The sequence below is a fragment of the Carassius gibelio genome, chromosome B10, assembly GCF_023724105.1.
Source record: "Carassius gibelio isolate Cgi1373 ecotype wild population from Czech Republic chromosome B10, carGib1.2-hapl.c, whole genome shotgun sequence".
Lineage (NCBI taxonomy): Eukaryota > Metazoa > Chordata > Actinopteri > Cypriniformes > Cyprinidae > Carassius > Carassius gibelio.
Genome location: NC_068405.1, coordinates 23,291,613 through 23,308,002, shown reverse-complemented (window position 1 = coordinate 23,308,002; position 16,390 = coordinate 23,291,613). Strand labels below are relative to the sequence as shown.

The following is a 16,390-nucleotide window of genomic DNA, read 5'->3' as shown; positions in this document are numbered from 1 at the left end:
CCCAGAGGAGGATTTGCATTTTTTCAGGCTGAGGGAATGTTCTTACGCAAGCCTGCTGACACGCTGCCAGAGAACACAGCGGCTGGCCGTCCACTCCTCCCAGCCGCTGACTCTGCTTTCCTTTCCACTTTGTCTTTCTTTTGTGGCTGTATATCTCTCTGCGTGGATTATACACACACACTCTCTCTCTGTCTCTCTTTCCTTTCAGACCTGACCTTCAAGATCCACTTCCTTATTCCACATAGTCACAGCACTACATTGTGAATCTAAATGAGCATACATCATAACTGTCTTTACAAAACATGTAAGGAATACTACTGCATGCTATATACTGTTTTCTAGGAGTTGCACTGACTAGTCAGAGACCGTTTATGCTCCATGGCATAAATTGATTAATTTACATGCTAAACACTGACTAGTCAACTAATTTTCTGTTTAACTAGTGAAAAAAAGCTGTCGTGCAACCCATTACTGTATACTGCTCACTCGTTTTTTTATTGTATGCAATGCAGTATGCAGTAATATATATTTTTAACTGTAGTATGCAGAATCGTTTACATTTTTAAATTTATTTGTGTATTTTTTTTTTTTGGGAAATTGGTAAAATGTGACCTTGGACCACAAAAGCAAGTAGCACGGGTCTATTTGTAGCAATAGCTAAAAATGCATTGTATTGTTCAAAATTATGTATTTTTCTTTCATGACAACAAATCATTAGGATATTAAGTACAGACCATACACCTACCATAAATATATAAAAACGTACTTTTTAATTAGTAATATGCATTGCTTAGAACTTCATTTGGACAAATGTAAAGGTGATTTTCTCAGTATTTAGATTTTTTTGCAGCCTTGGATTCCAGATTTCACATAAAATATTTCATATAAAAAAATATTTTTAGTTGCCAAGATGACTTTCTCATTTTCATGTTAGTTTTTTACACTACAGTTCAAAGTTAAGTGCATTGCATTGTAGTCTGCATTAATTTGAGTAAAGATACAGTAAAATAGTAATATTGTGAAAAATTATTGCATTTTAAAATAACTGTTTTCTATTTGAAAAAATGTTTAAAAACATAATTTATTTCTGTCATGCAAAACTGAATTTCAGCATCATTCGTCCAGTCTTCAGTGTCACACGGTCTTTCAGAAATCTTTCTAATATGCTGATTAACTGCTCTTAACTTATAGAAAAACACTTTAGCTGCTTAATATTTTTGCTGGAACCACGATACATTTAACTTTTCAGTATTCTTTGATGAATAGAAAGTTCAAAAGAACAGAATTAATATGAAATAGTAATATTTAGTAATACTATTAATGTTTTACTGTAACTTCTGATCAAATTTATGCCATGAAAATCTTTTAAATGTGTTGAAAAGCTCAAAGTATTTAGTATGCATAGTTACCCTAAAGCTAACACTAACACAGAGACCATCGGCATCAGCGTTCCCTCATCTACAGATCCGTCACATTTACCCACAAGCCCAGAGAAAACAATATCCAATATGTGTTATCAGCTCACCCTCAACCTCAGTCGAACAGGCCGAGGAAACACACCTAATCACATTTCCTTAAAATGCCGGAGAGGAACAAATTGCTTAAGCGGAGTGTAATGAATTGAGCAGCAGATGCCAGGCCTCAGTAATGTGCTCAGACAGGCAGCCGTAAAACATCAAATCTTGTTGACAATTTTTTGCACGAAGCAATTCCTCCTGGCAAGACGGCCTGAGCGGGGCCTCCCACATGTAAACAGATGAAAACGAGACGGCGAGAACGAAAGACAACACCGCAGCCAGCTGGGCTGACAAGTGTTTGATTTCCCAAAAGAGGCCCGGGCGACCGGGGTACTTCTGCACTCACCGACGGCCCCGGAGACAGGACTGAGGGGAGACTAATCCAGTTTACTCCTCTTTGTACGGATGTCTGATTTCAGAAGCGCACGTCAGCCCTGGAGTAATCCGTTTCCCATTTCATTCTCTTCTCTCATTTCGTCAATTTGGGTGGCTGAAAGACGCCAGGATGCTCCTGAATCAGGGCACACATCATCCTGCATCCCATAATGCAGCTCACCTGGCAGAACGAGATCTGACATGCAATCATAAACATAATACTACCGGCCATAAACAGAACGACATAACAGTGCTATTGATATTAACTAAAGATATTAAAAATCTAATGCGGAGAGAGATGGATGGATGGATGGATGGATGGATGGATGGATGGATGGATGGATGGATAGATGGATGGATGGATGGATGGATAGATGGATTGATGGATGGATAGATGGATAGATGGATGGATCGATAGATAGATGGATGGATGGATGGATGGATGGATGGATGGATAGATAGATAGATAGATAGATGGATGGATGGATAGACAGAGATAGATAGATGGATGGATGGATAGATGGATGGATAAGATGGATAGATGGATGGATGGATGGATAGATAGACAGATAGATAGATGGATGGATCGATGGATGGATGGATAGATGGATGGATAAGATGGATAGATGGATGGATGGATGGATAGATGAATGGATGGATGGATAGATAGATAGATATGGTGTGTTTATATTTATATAAAAAAATAAGTAGAGGAGATGTAAAAATCACGGAATTTAAATCTAATTACTCATTTACTTCCAAATTATTTCCAAATTTGAAATATAAGGTAAAACTATTCAAAAAAAAAAATTGTATTATTTATGTAAATGTAATGTAAAATCGAATTTTATTTATTAATGGAAAACCTGGGTATCACATAGAATTGAAAAATTGTGATTAGCATTTAATTTTAAATATTTCTTACTTATGTCTTCATTGTAATTTTGATTAGTTTGTTTTGTAGTGTTTTTCTCATTTGTATTAGTTTTTCTTTATTTTTTCTCTAAAATCTACATGTTAGTCATTTTAGTTCCTTAACTTATCTCAATTAGTTTTTTTTCATTTAGGTTTAAGGTTTTCACACTAGAATTTAAAGCCGAGCACATTGCATTGTAGCCTGCATTTATTTGATTAAAACCAAAAAGCTGAATTTCCAGTGTCACACGAACTTCAACAAATCATTCTAATTTCAAATTGCAAGGAATTAAAAATATGATGGAAAAAACTTAACTGTGAATATTTATTTCTATAATAAATATAAATTAGTATGCAAGTAATAAGAACATTTTTGTGAGCAAATGTGTGTGACCTGGTTCTTGGATTGCCTCTTTTAAACTGTCTCGTGTCTGTCCCTGTCTGCTTCTTTCCTTTTCACCCGAATTCACGGTTCACGGTGTCTGTACCCTCAGAACAGGATCTGAATCCACTCGAGGACACACTGAATAAACGAAGTGCTGACCTAGACGTCAGCCTTTGGAGGCGCTCAGGTGTGGCGACAGGCAGAATAAGCTTCATTCATGTCTGGCAAAGCAGCAAAACTGTGGGTTTACCACAAACCCTGACCCAGCGTCCTCAGGAGAGACTGTAGTTATGATCTCATAGGGGTTCCTGTTGTCTCGTTGATTGCTCGATGTCCCATTACGCTCTAAATATTTACGTGGGCATGCTGGCATTTTACCGCTGGGTCAAGACTTGCGGTTGACAGCCATGCAGCCCTGGGGTAAAGCTTTTAGAGCTTTGTCTTTATCTGTCTGTTTCCAATAAAGCCGTTTTGCCCAGCAGGCTTTTTTCTGCATTGTCATGTCACAAGTCTTTCTGAGGGCGTCGTTTGTAATCATTGTCGAGGCATTCGACCTCTACATCAGACCCTGAGTGCGTCTGACAAAACAGCACCAACGCAGCCTTGAAAACTTCACAGCGTTTCCCTGGCTTTGATTCCCTCTCCATCCCTTCGAAAACTACCCTCCCGGAAACAAAGGATTTGCATTCCACATTTATCACTGTCATCATGACAAAGCAATGCAGCGGCGCAGCCGAAAATATCAGAGGAAAAAAGGAAAGAAAATCTCCTGTTGATTTCGTTTCCTTTTACGGAAAAATCGAATCAAACCCATCGATCTAATTACACGCAGACTTTGCACGCTGATGGTAATTGCGAGGTACAGATGCTTTGGAAAGGCCACAGATTCCCCAAAGGTGAAACGGCTGAAAGTGTCTTCAATCTATAAGTTATGAGTGAGAATCTCATGAAAAGTGATTTTTATCAGGCTCCCAGCAGCGCCATGAGAGAGAACAACACGGTTTTCTAAGAAAAATCTCTTTGAAAGCCATAAATGTATGTGCAATTATAGGAATGTTTAGATGGCTATTATAAAATCCAGATGCAATGACTTCTTAACGTTTATGAGCAACAGAGTGATCAAAATGTTGTCTATACTTATTAATTTCATGTACTATGAAATAATGATCAGTAAAACAGTCCAAAATAAACTGTTCAAGCTGTTATAAGCTATAAGCTTTTCCATTAAAGAACTGATTTTGAACGATACGTTGTAAACTCTTAAAAACCTACCATGAGCTGTGAGGTTGTTAATTAATAGGATTTGCTTTTGTTGAAGCCATCAGCCTGTAATATTTCACTTTCTTTTTTTCTTTTTTTTATAATTATGTTTAACAGCAGAATCCCTGGTAAAAAACTACATTACCCAAGATTCAGCAAAGGAAATCCACCAATCAGAGAACTGCAAGTCAATCACACGATAATAACTCTTTAGTGCCTTATAAATTTAATTCTTAAATATTTGTGTATTAAACATAAAACAGATTGTTTTTATTTACACAATCAGCATCTTTAGATCTATAATTTTATATTTCACTGTAGGATGATCAGTGATTATTTACTTTTACCATGAGCCTGAAATTTCAACTTATTTTTTGTAAGTAATCATGCTTAAGATTGAAATATCTGGTGAAAAATACATTAGCCAAGATAGTAGTCAGTCACACCAAAATAACACTTTAGTGCCCACGTACTTAAATATATATATCCATATTGTGCATTAAACAAAATATGTTGTTTTAATATAAACGATCATCATCTTTAGATCAATAATTTATATTGCACTGTGAACTGTGATGTTACCATTAGCCTAAATTTTAAACTTATTTTTGTAAATAATCATGTTTAACAGTAAAATATCTGGTGAAACTACATTACCCATGATTCTGCAGAGGAAATCCACCAATCAGAGAATCGTGACATGACCATTCATATTTACAATAATAATGCACTCTAATTGTACGTGCAACATACATTTAGACAGTCAAATTTCCAGCTTACATTTACATTTAGTAATTTTAGCATATGTTTTAATCCAAACTGACTTGCAAATGAGGAACATTTTATCATTACAGCCAACAGTTTGCGCAGTTAACAATGCTAAGCTTCCAGTGTAAGCTAGTAACATAGCTTAGCCACAGGCTAAAGTCAAACTATGTGTATGGACCTCAGTAGGTTTTGTAACGGAGTCTGTATTTGTGTGTGTGTGTGTGTGTGTGTGTGTGTGTGTGTGTGTGTGTGTGTGTGTGTGAGCGTATGGATGCCTTACACTTCGGGTACTGTACCTGTCGAGGGGTTAATGAGTTGCTAATGAAACACATGGCTAGCAGCTAATTAGATGTGACCTGTTTTCCTGCAACTTTACCCTCGCAGTTGACAGCTCATATGCTAATGTTCTGATCCACCTGCCGTCACTCTACAGTCTTTGTTCTCTTATTGTATTATTTATTATTTTAGCTATGTATAGTTTAAAGTCACAACCTTTGAAGTAGATGTTACTCTGAAGGTCTCACTAATTTGGCTCTAAATATGGTTGTAGCTTGTTATAGGAGATGCCAGAATTGTGATTCATTTCAAATGCCTCAGCCTGACCTGGCGTCTCCTTTGATTTCTTTACAAGCATTTTAATGATCTCTGACTCTAGAGTATCTTCTGTGAGAAATCCTCAAAATAAAGATGGTTTAGCCATTAAAATGAGTGTTGATTTTTATTCTCATGCCTTAATCCAAGTCAAAAAACACATTTCAATACATATATATATATATATACACATACATATATACTTACATTTTATATACATACATTTTAATTATGATACAATATTATGATTTAAATTTATATTTTTTAACCTTATATTATATTAATTATTTCTGTATTGTTTTAAATATGTATTTTGCACAGAAAATAGCTTTTTTTATTTCATTGTATTTTTCATTGCTATTATTATATAATAATTTTAGTATTAGAAATTTTTTTAGTATTTGTTTTACTTTATTTTGCACAAGACGTCTTCATTACAGTTAACTAAAATTTTATAATCTATTAAATTCCTGAAATAAATATAGTTACATAAATTTAAATGTAATAATAAAATATAGATTTTTTTTCCATTTGACTTTAAGAATTAAATGAATAATAATAACAACAATTATAATAATACTATTGCTATATTTTTTTTAAATAAATGCATGCATATATATATATATATATATATATATATATATATATATATATATATATATATATATATATATATATATATATATGACAAATATACATATATATATATATATATCACAAAGAGATTTATTTTTACTCTATAATTACTAAAATAATTAATTAATAAAAAAATATTGTATTATTATAAAATACGTTTTATATAATTATTTCAATTATTTAATGTCATTACAATTCAAGAACGCCAATTATTACTATTAATTATTCCCTTTTTTGATTCTGGGCTGAAATATGTCCTGTCCATTTCTTGGCTGAATTCCCTCACTCTCATCCAATGCTCAGCTCAGCATCCGCAGTAATGTGTGTGTTTTGTATGCAGCAGGTCAGTGCTGGGAATCGGGCCGTCTGCGGTGGTGTATAGTGCATTAGAGAGCGGAGCGGCTGACACAGCCCGGGGCGTTATACATAGTTATCGATCCGCTGTCAGGCCTGACTGAAGCCCGACTGTCACAGGAGCACGTGATGGACAGACGAGCGTGAGAACCCACCAGAGAAACCCCAACAACAACTCAAAATGAAGACGTACTCAACAAAACCTGCCCCAGAGGTGTGAATTACACCGGAACGGGTCTTTTCGCCATTCCTTTCACGAGTTAATCTCTTCTCTCGCTCCACAAGCTTCCTCGTCAATGTGCCGGTGTAATTAGCAAGCGTCTGGTTTGTTAACATCAGGAGCGCGAAGAATGCACGAGGGCTTTGAGGCGAGTTAGTGACAATAAAGATGCTCTCTTTTGTTGACGCTGAAATCGTGGTGTGGGCGAAACAGGCCTGTCGGAAATCTCACAAGTGTGTGGCAGTAGATCGCGCATGTTTTCCGGTGCTCGTTCTCCCGCGGGAATCGCGCACAGCATGGGAGAGAAACGACTAAAGAAGATGCTAATAAAGCCGTTTAAATAATTCATCTCTTCATCTTAAACCTGCCGCCTCCAGGGCTGCGGGAAACGCTCATCAGTTTCTCTCATCTCCGCCGATTCTGGCTTTTCATTCGTTTTTATCCGTTATCGCATCCCTCGCTCCCTGTCACACTCCTCCTTCACCTTGGCTTTCTTGTTTGTCATCTCGTCGTCTCCGTCTCTCTCTCTGCCCTGCGCTGATAGTGCTGGAGATGTTTTATTTACATCACTGTCAGAATGATTTCCTGGAGGTAAATTCAGATCTGAGAGTCGCTCTCCCTCAGGAGCGGCGCGGAGTCGAGCGTATGATTCGACTGTGGCGTTTGTGCGTTACAGCTGCGTTTCTGTCGCACGCTTCCAGTATGACAACATGCATTTCTGCTGAAGTATCTCTAAAACAGTTCTTGCGAGCCCAGCATTAGTTACATTATATCGACCTATCATAAGGAAACAAGATGTCCTAATTGGGTGTTCTGACTAGTTGCAAGGAGCGTGATAGATATGGCTTGGGCCGTATTGAAATAATAATAAAAATGATGTATAGGCATTCATGCAATCCATGAACAGGCAAGTCCTTGTGGATGGTGTCCATTCCCTCACGTCTTCATAAGTGATCATTTAGTGCAGGTCTTTGTTGTTCTGCTGCAGCATCTGTGTCTGTCTCTCACACGCTGCTTATTAATGAGCTCATCTCCCCTCTTCCCAAAAGATGTGCTTTGTGTAGCTTTCCCCGTATAGACTAAGCTTGGATATGTTCTATTGATCCGGCTGAAGACCATATTTAACCGCCTCTAATTTGGAGCTTGTGGAAAAGCTTTCTCCAGCCCAAACGCTTAATAATTCCCCATAATATGATTAATAGATGGTGTGATTTAATTAATCTGGTAAAGTGAGTCATTAATTAGATACCAGGCTTGCTGGTCTGTCCAGTCATTCCTCCTGTTTTCATGTCTTCATTTGTTGGTTTAATTTGGACATTCTTCCTCCTCTCTTCCTCTTCCTCATGCAATGGATTTCCCCAGACGCTCCTGATAGGCTTCTAATCGATAACATTAACCTCTGAATTAATCATCCAGCCAATGAGCAGTCCCGTTATTGGAAGTGGTAGGTGTCAAAATTTAATGCATGACTAAAAGTTGCACATTTGTCATAGCTGTGGACAAGCAGTTATATATACATTGATATATAAAGAGAGAGTGAATGCTTATCATATATACATGGTGCTGTTATGTTATTTTAAATGTTCAAAAGACAATGAGCTCCCATCGGATTCCTGTAGTACTGTGTATATAGCAAATGTTTATAATGTAGTATTTTTAATGCTGTTAAACTATTAATTGTGATTAATCACTTCCAAAATAATATTTTTTTTTTCATAATCTATGAGTGTGTAGTGTACTGTGTATATTTATCATCTATATGTAAATACACACACGCATAGGTATTTTTAAGAAAAATGTGTTTACAATAAAAATGATAGGAAAACAAATATACACATGTAAATGTTTTCAAAATATTTACTGTATGTGTGTCTGTTATAATATATACATAATAAATATACACAGTACTCGTAAATATATTACATTAACAAAAACTTTATTTTAGATGTAATTAATTGCAAATAATCGTTTGGCAACACAAATTATTTTATTAATGTATATATTATTTATATTATTATATTTTTCTTTTTTGTCTTATTTTAATTAAAAATACATAATAAAATATACAAATGTTTGTTTTTTATCTATTATGTATTTATAGAGAGCGATCACATTTTTATTTAATATTTATTTTATTAATTTTTAGGTAAATATGTAATATTGTCTGCCTTTAAAAAAAATCGTAAACATAAATATTTTATTGGTGGGATCAAATAATAATATGATATATGATAAAATATACAAATGTTTGCTTTTGTCATTTTTATGTAATGTAAAAAATAAAACACACACACATAATGAAACATAAAATATATATATATATATATATATATATATATATATATATATATATATATATATATATATATATATATATCCAAATAAACATTTGTGCATTTTAGATATTTTATTTTTTATTATAGATTATTTAAGAATTAATTTGTAGAATTATAATACATTCTTTTTTTAATTAGAATTATTAATATCACATTTTTACTTGTGATTATTGTATGAGAATAAATGGGGACAATTAGAAAATACTATATATTTGTGGCTCATTATATAATGAATACAAAATAAGCACACACACATAATAAATGCATATACTATGTGTGTGTGTGTGTGTGTGTGTATATATATATATATATATATATATATATATATATATATATATATATATATATATATATATACACACACACACACACACGTTTGTTTTTGTGTAAAGTGGGTTCATCCCCTAGGTGTAATGGTTTTTATACTGTACAAACTGTATATTATATGGTCCTACACCAACCCTACACCTAACCCTAACCCTCACAGGAAACCTTGTGCATTTTCACTTTCTCAACAAAAAAAAAACTCATTCTGTATGATTCTGAAGTGTTTTGAAAAGTGGAGGCATGGGTTATGTCCTCATAAGTCGCCCTCTCCTTGTAATACCTGTGTCATACCCATGTCATTATACAGAGTTGTGTCCTGATATGACACAAAAACAAAGCACACACACACACACACACATAGAGTAAGAGTATATAGTATAGGTCAGTTTAGATAGTTTCTGGGTGTCATTGCAGTATTAATAGTTTGAAATAGAAGCCTAGTGCCGTTATACCCATTATACCTCATCCTCATGCAGCTCTCTTTCCTCCGTCCTTCCTGCGTGGATGACTTTGCCAGGGCTGTGTGTGTGTGTGTGTGTGTAACATGTTGATGATTCATGCTCTCCCAAGAAAAACACACAGGCTGCCAGTGGTTTGCGGATAGCAGCGCTCCACCGGGGAGCCGAGTATATTTATTCAGCAATCCTGTTGACCAGAGGAGCACCTCTATGTGTGCCTGCGAATGAGAGCGGAGGGAAAAAACCAGAGGAGAAGGTCCAGCTGTACACATCAAGAGAAACAAAGCTGAGTCAAGTCTAGTTGAAAGAGACGAGAAACAATGAGTCAGTTTTCGGAGATCTTGCTGAAGACAATGAGTCTCGTTCACTAGTCGTCATGTGCTTATGTGTGCAGAGGCTTCTCACGCAAAATCTTCTGCATACACACGTTTTTGCATAAAACACTTTGCCTTAATATATTCCGTATTATTTGTGTGTCTGTGTTTAAGTGTGATATCTGCATTTGCACACAGATTTAATGCTCTTATTTATGTTCATGAATATACAGTTGGCGAATGACATCTAATATTCGTTATATGGAGTCACTAGTGCACAAATGATGGCCACATCATTTCTCAGACACTCAACTTGAACCCAACAGCTCAGAGATGGACTGCTGAGCATCGATTTCTTCTGTTTCGCCTCTTCTCTTGAGGACCATAAACGTGTGAGTGTCTTTAAACCGCCCCAGAGGACAGTTTTACTGCTCACAGGTTGCTCATTCATTGCTTGGGAGACTTTAGAGCGGTTCTCAGTTTAGTTTCAGATGTTTCTATGTTTGCTATGCTGTTGCTAGGGTACTCAGAGTGGTTGTTAGGGCCATTGCTAGGGTACCAGGGTGGTTGCAAGGGTACTTGGGGTTAAATTTTTTGAGTAGAAACATTTGAAATCTCTATTGGCACCTCAGTTTGATCTTCTGAGGTAAAATGCATTAAATGATGTCCAAATTCTAAAAGAATTCAAGAAATTTTTGAGAAACTCTAGAAATCGTTGAGTCTTTTTCTCAGGAGAAACATCTCAAGCACCTGCAGTCGATGCCATTGCTGTGTAGAAGAAGCGATTGAGGCATTAAAGAGGTCTCTTTGTAGTTATTGAGTAGGCAGAGGTTATATTCATTCCATTTTTAATTTGAGACGTTTTTGAGAAGCTCTAGAAGAGTCTTTTTCCGAGGAAAGATCTCCATTAGCATCTTGGTTTGATCGCATTGCTGTGTAGAAGAAACAATCGAGATATTAAAGCTGCGGTAGGTAACTTTTGACGGTCTAGCGGTTAATAAACATAACTGCTTGCGTCTTGCGGAAGAACATTGTAGCCGGAACTACTTCTCTCTGTTTATGTCTATGAAGAATCACAAAGGTACTGTGTTACTCCGCCGCGGTACCCCCGAAGCAATCTAAAATAGTCCGAGTATAAACACTTGTGTACCCTAGTGATTCAGGACAAGCCAAAAACACGGTTTGGAAAATGGATTCATGTGTACTCGCTTATTATATACATTTTTCTACATTTTGAACACAAACAAAGTTACGGACTGCAGCTCTGATTGGTTGTTTTTTACCGGGAGCTGATGACTTTCTGCAAATGGCAATAGGAGCACTGGGAGGAGCCAGAGGAGCTTGATTTTTTCACAGATTATCTGTCTCATATTCTACTGTCAGGACATAATGACAGGTTTAACAAATATATAAAAAATATTTTTTTACAGAAGTTCCCTACAGCACCTTTAAAGAGCGCTAGGGCTGGGCGATATATCTAACGATCTGATCATGCGCATCTAGTCAGTAAATCTGGTTCCGTGATTACCGCTAAATCGCCATCACCTGCTTTCAAAGGCGATAATGAACACGATATTGTGTAGCTTGTCAATGATCTAGGCAAGGCAAGGCAAGTTTAGTTATATAGCACATTGTGTACACAATGATAATTCAAAGTGCTTTAGATAAAAGAAAGTAAAATAATCATGAAGAACAAAAATAAAACAAGCAAGTTTAAAACTTTTTAAATTATTTAAAAAATTAACTTATTTAAGATGAATTTAAAACAGTTAGAAATAGAAAATGATTTTACGTAAAATACAGTGCAATCAGTTCGGACATCGCACTGCGCTCATTCAATAAATGCACAGCTAAACAGATGAGTTTTGAGTCTAGATTTACATGCTGTCTGTTAAATGCCGCTCCATTTGAAAGCAGGTGATTGCGAATTAGCGGTAATCATGGAACCAGATTTATTGACTAGATGCGCATGATCAGATCTTTAGATATATTGCACAACCCTTAAAATGCATTGAATTAGATAAATTCTAACAATTGGAATATTTTAATAACCATTACCTCAAGTAGAAGTCTCCATTGGTCTCCACTCAATCTCATTGCTTTCTTGGAGAAATCTTTCATAGTTTTAACAGGTTTATGATTTCATTTGTGACTTTTGGAGTCACTTGCTACTTGTTTTGGGGGTTTTTCTCTTGTACTTTTGTTATTTATGTCCTAATGTGGTTCTTTCTGAAGGAAGCATCTCCTGATGCAGTGATGTCAGTCCATTGCTCATGAAGAGTCAGTCATTACACTCTCCCTCTGTAGATTTGAGGTCATTATCTGTAGCGTCAGTTCAAAGACGTCACTGCAGAAGGCTTTTATCGAAGTAAAGATGTCCGCAACTTTCTCATGACCTCACTTCAGGACCCTTTCTGAACAAAGAACAAAGGTATACGTCAACCCGTCCACCTTTGAGACCGTCGTGGCAGGAGTGCACGCGAGAAAGAGAGCAGGTTAAAGAATAAAAGCAAGCTCGTTTCTCTCCTGTCGTTCTCCATGTCGAGATGCGGATCCGTGCTGTGCCAGCACACACACACACATGCAAGCCGCTGACTTGGGAAAATCAGCGAGATGGGGGGGGGGGTAAAATCCCTCTTTATCGAAAATTTGCTCTCCCAGTGAACAGCCCTCTAACAGAAATCCAGTGGGGTTTCCAAGGAAACTATTCCACGGATCTGAAACTCTGGGCAAAGCCGGAGATGAGTAGCTGATTTGTAGGACACACAACAATAACGCTACAAGGCATAATTGTACAATAATGAATGAAATCATGGTGAAAAGAAGCAGAAGTGGTCAGGTGATTGGTGTTCGCTGAGGAGGGAGCATCAGGTGTGATGGGATGTGTGTTTGAGGGCTACTTGTGTCTTCTGAAGCGGTCACTGATATGGATTTGATGTTTTGTTCAGCGGTTCCTTGCGGCAGATTCTTATCAAGAACTATTTTAGGTTGCTATTTTTCTTAGAGATTAAAAAAAGTAGTTGAGGTCCTTGAGATTTTGTGTTTTGGTACTTTAAAACGTTTAAACTTAGATGTGTTTGAGAGGAACTAGAGATTTAATGAAGGTTCTTCAGTGGTTCCTGGTCGCAGGTTCATGTCAAGGACAATTTTTGGTGTCTGTGTGAAATTAGAGATTGAAAAAGTAGTTGAGGTCCTTCAGATTTTGTGCTTTGGTTCTTTAAAACATTTAAACATACAGTAGATGTTCTTCTTAGGAACTAGAGTTTCAATAAAGGTTCTTTAAAGTTTTCTTGCAGCAGGTTCAAGTTTAAAACATTTTTTTTGGTTTCTATGTGATTGTAGAGCTTTAAAAAAAGTAGTTTTGTGTCTTTCAAAGGAACTAGAGATTTTATAAAGGTTTTTCTTTGGAAAAGGAATATCTGAGAATATCTTGTAGTGTTTGATTCCTAAACTCTTGAAAACACTAAAGCAAAGAAGGTTTTCTAATGAACAAGAGACTTAATATTTAAGTTATTTAATGGTTTCAAAGAAAGATGTTTGGTTGTTAATTTTTTTTTTTTTTTTAGAATATAAACTAGTTGAGATTGCCTAATATGTTTATTAGAAAAGCGTTTTGGTTCCTGGGTTCTTTAAAACACTCAAACTGCAGGTTTCTAAGGAAAAACTGATTTTATAAAAGCCCTTTAATGGTTTGTGGAGGTTCATGTTTGTTTTGGAGAAGAAGAAAAAAAGTAGCTGTAGTTCTTTAAATCAGTATTTTGTTTCCTAGGTTGTTTGAAATACATGAACAGGGATGGGTTTTCTAAGAAGTTAGAGATTTTAGTATAGCTCTTCAATGGCATTTAGCTGTAAATGCCATTTTTGTTTTTAATTGCAACCTTTCTTAGAGAACCAATCCAATTTCTGTGAAGATTCCCAGTTTTCCAGATCATTGTAGAGTTTATCACAAGACCAGAATAAATCAACCAGAGCAACCCAGTTCTCTTTTCTTGTGATGATACATTTACTTGTGTTTTATATCCAGTGCTCTTTGTTTTACATTACAGCATGGTGAAGCCTCAGTTTGCATCTTGTAACATGGAGGAAAGCATTGAAAATATCTTGAAAATATTTGTTTCTGTTTTCTTGTAAGGCAAAGGATTGAAAATTTTAAGTGTGCATCATTGCTAAAAATAGATTATTTTATAATCTTTTAGAAGCCCACTAGCATATACAGATGATCTCAGAGCTGTTGACACTGACTATAAGATGCAAAACTTCAATTTTAATATGAATCATCACTTCTCAATCCCATCATCTTTAGATGCAGTACTGACCTGAAATGAAGCTCCACGGCTTCAAACAGGACACACGTGCCCAGGCCGGCCCGATAGTGTATCTGTGATCATAAGAAGCCCTCTCTTCTGATGCCGTGTAACACGTCCCAGAGCCTTTAAACTGGAGCTAAATGCTGGAAGTTTTTACGGCTGGAGGTAATTGTTTCCAGGCGGCGCTGGGAAACCGAAGGCCTTGGGCTGGACGAGCCTCTCCAGGTTCCTCTCTTGTCCATGTGCCCCGAAATCAAGCATTTTACCTTCTGTTCTAACAGGGCATCCGTCCCAGCACCTCATCAAGAGAGCGCTCCCTAAATAGAGCCCATATCTGCGCCGAACATGTGCTTGTGTTTCAATGATTGATGTAGCGTCAAGGACGAAGTCGGACCCGCTGTCTTTTGTTGTTTGTCAAGTGCTTGTGTAATACAAGTTCTGTTCCAGAATCTGCTGTCTATATAGGGTGCATGCTAACTGAAATAGACAGAGTTTGATGTTATTATGGTGCTTAGCTAATGGAACGATAATCGAATAATCTTTAAACTGCACAAAACATGCAAATGGTGGTTAAAATGGTCCATTTTTCTATTTGAGTGAGTTGTTTTGTCTTTACTTTTTGAAATTGGAAAATAAATGTGTTTATGTATTTGTACATATATTGTATATAAACATTTTAATTGATTTATACTTTTAATCAAGATTTCTCATCCAGGGTGACAATATTCAGAAATAAATACTAGCTAACCATTGGATACTGCACAGTATGTACTGTATACTTTTTTTTATGAATATGCAGTAATAACGATTTATCATTAAATTGATTAAAAGTATTAGTTAGGTTCCTGAAGCATGTTCTTGGTCTTGCTTAGATTGATTCATCATTGCACATCAGGGTTGGAAATAAATGGGGGCTTGTGGTAAAAATGCAGCTGGTTTAGTTAAAAAATCCTGAAAAACGATAAAAAAGAAAGGTGAAAATGAATGAAATGTGTCAATTTGTGGAATTATATTTAGATCATCCAACATTTAGTTGCTTTTTGCAGTGTTGAGCTTTTCTGTGTAGCTCATGAATGCAGTGGCCAATCAAATTAGTCAGCGCTGAAACGCTCACGTTCTGTTAATTGCATGCGCTTGTGAATTCTCTCATCATAAACAACTAAATGCAGAAGCAATATAAATAAGGGTGCTTTCACACTATTCGATTGACGTCAGATTTCGGTTTGTTTGGATGATGTGAAACGACTTTGATTCCACGGAAGAACGTTGTTTGTGGCTAATGGGCTTCCCGTTGAGCATGTAATTCTGGGAGACAGCCTTTGTCTCTCAACTCTCAGTCGAACATGCGTCTGCAGGAAGGAGATTTCGACAAGGCCTCAGCATATTTTTAATGGATTTTGCGAGAGATCAGCGTCTCTGCTTGGATTTCGACTTGAGAGGCTTCACGGGTTTTGTTCTCGGCAGACAACACATTACATGGCAGAGTGCTTTCTGCACTGCATGCGGTTCTCAATGGCTGCGTGATGGGATGCAGTAACAGCACACAACTTTGGCGTATGTTTTGAGGATAAGAGCATCTAATAGCTGTTTAATAGAAAATAAAGCAGCAAGCCACAAGAGGTCATGT

General features: G+C 36.3%; 1 protein-coding gene across 4 annotated transcripts in view; it reads left to right on the top strand.

Annotated features, from left to right (window-relative positions):
- LOC127966211 (tetratricopeptide repeat protein 28) overlaps positions 1-16,390 on the top strand; it is a 264,693-nt gene that overhangs the window by 189,856 nt on the left and 58,447 nt on the right. The window lies entirely within an intron of this gene.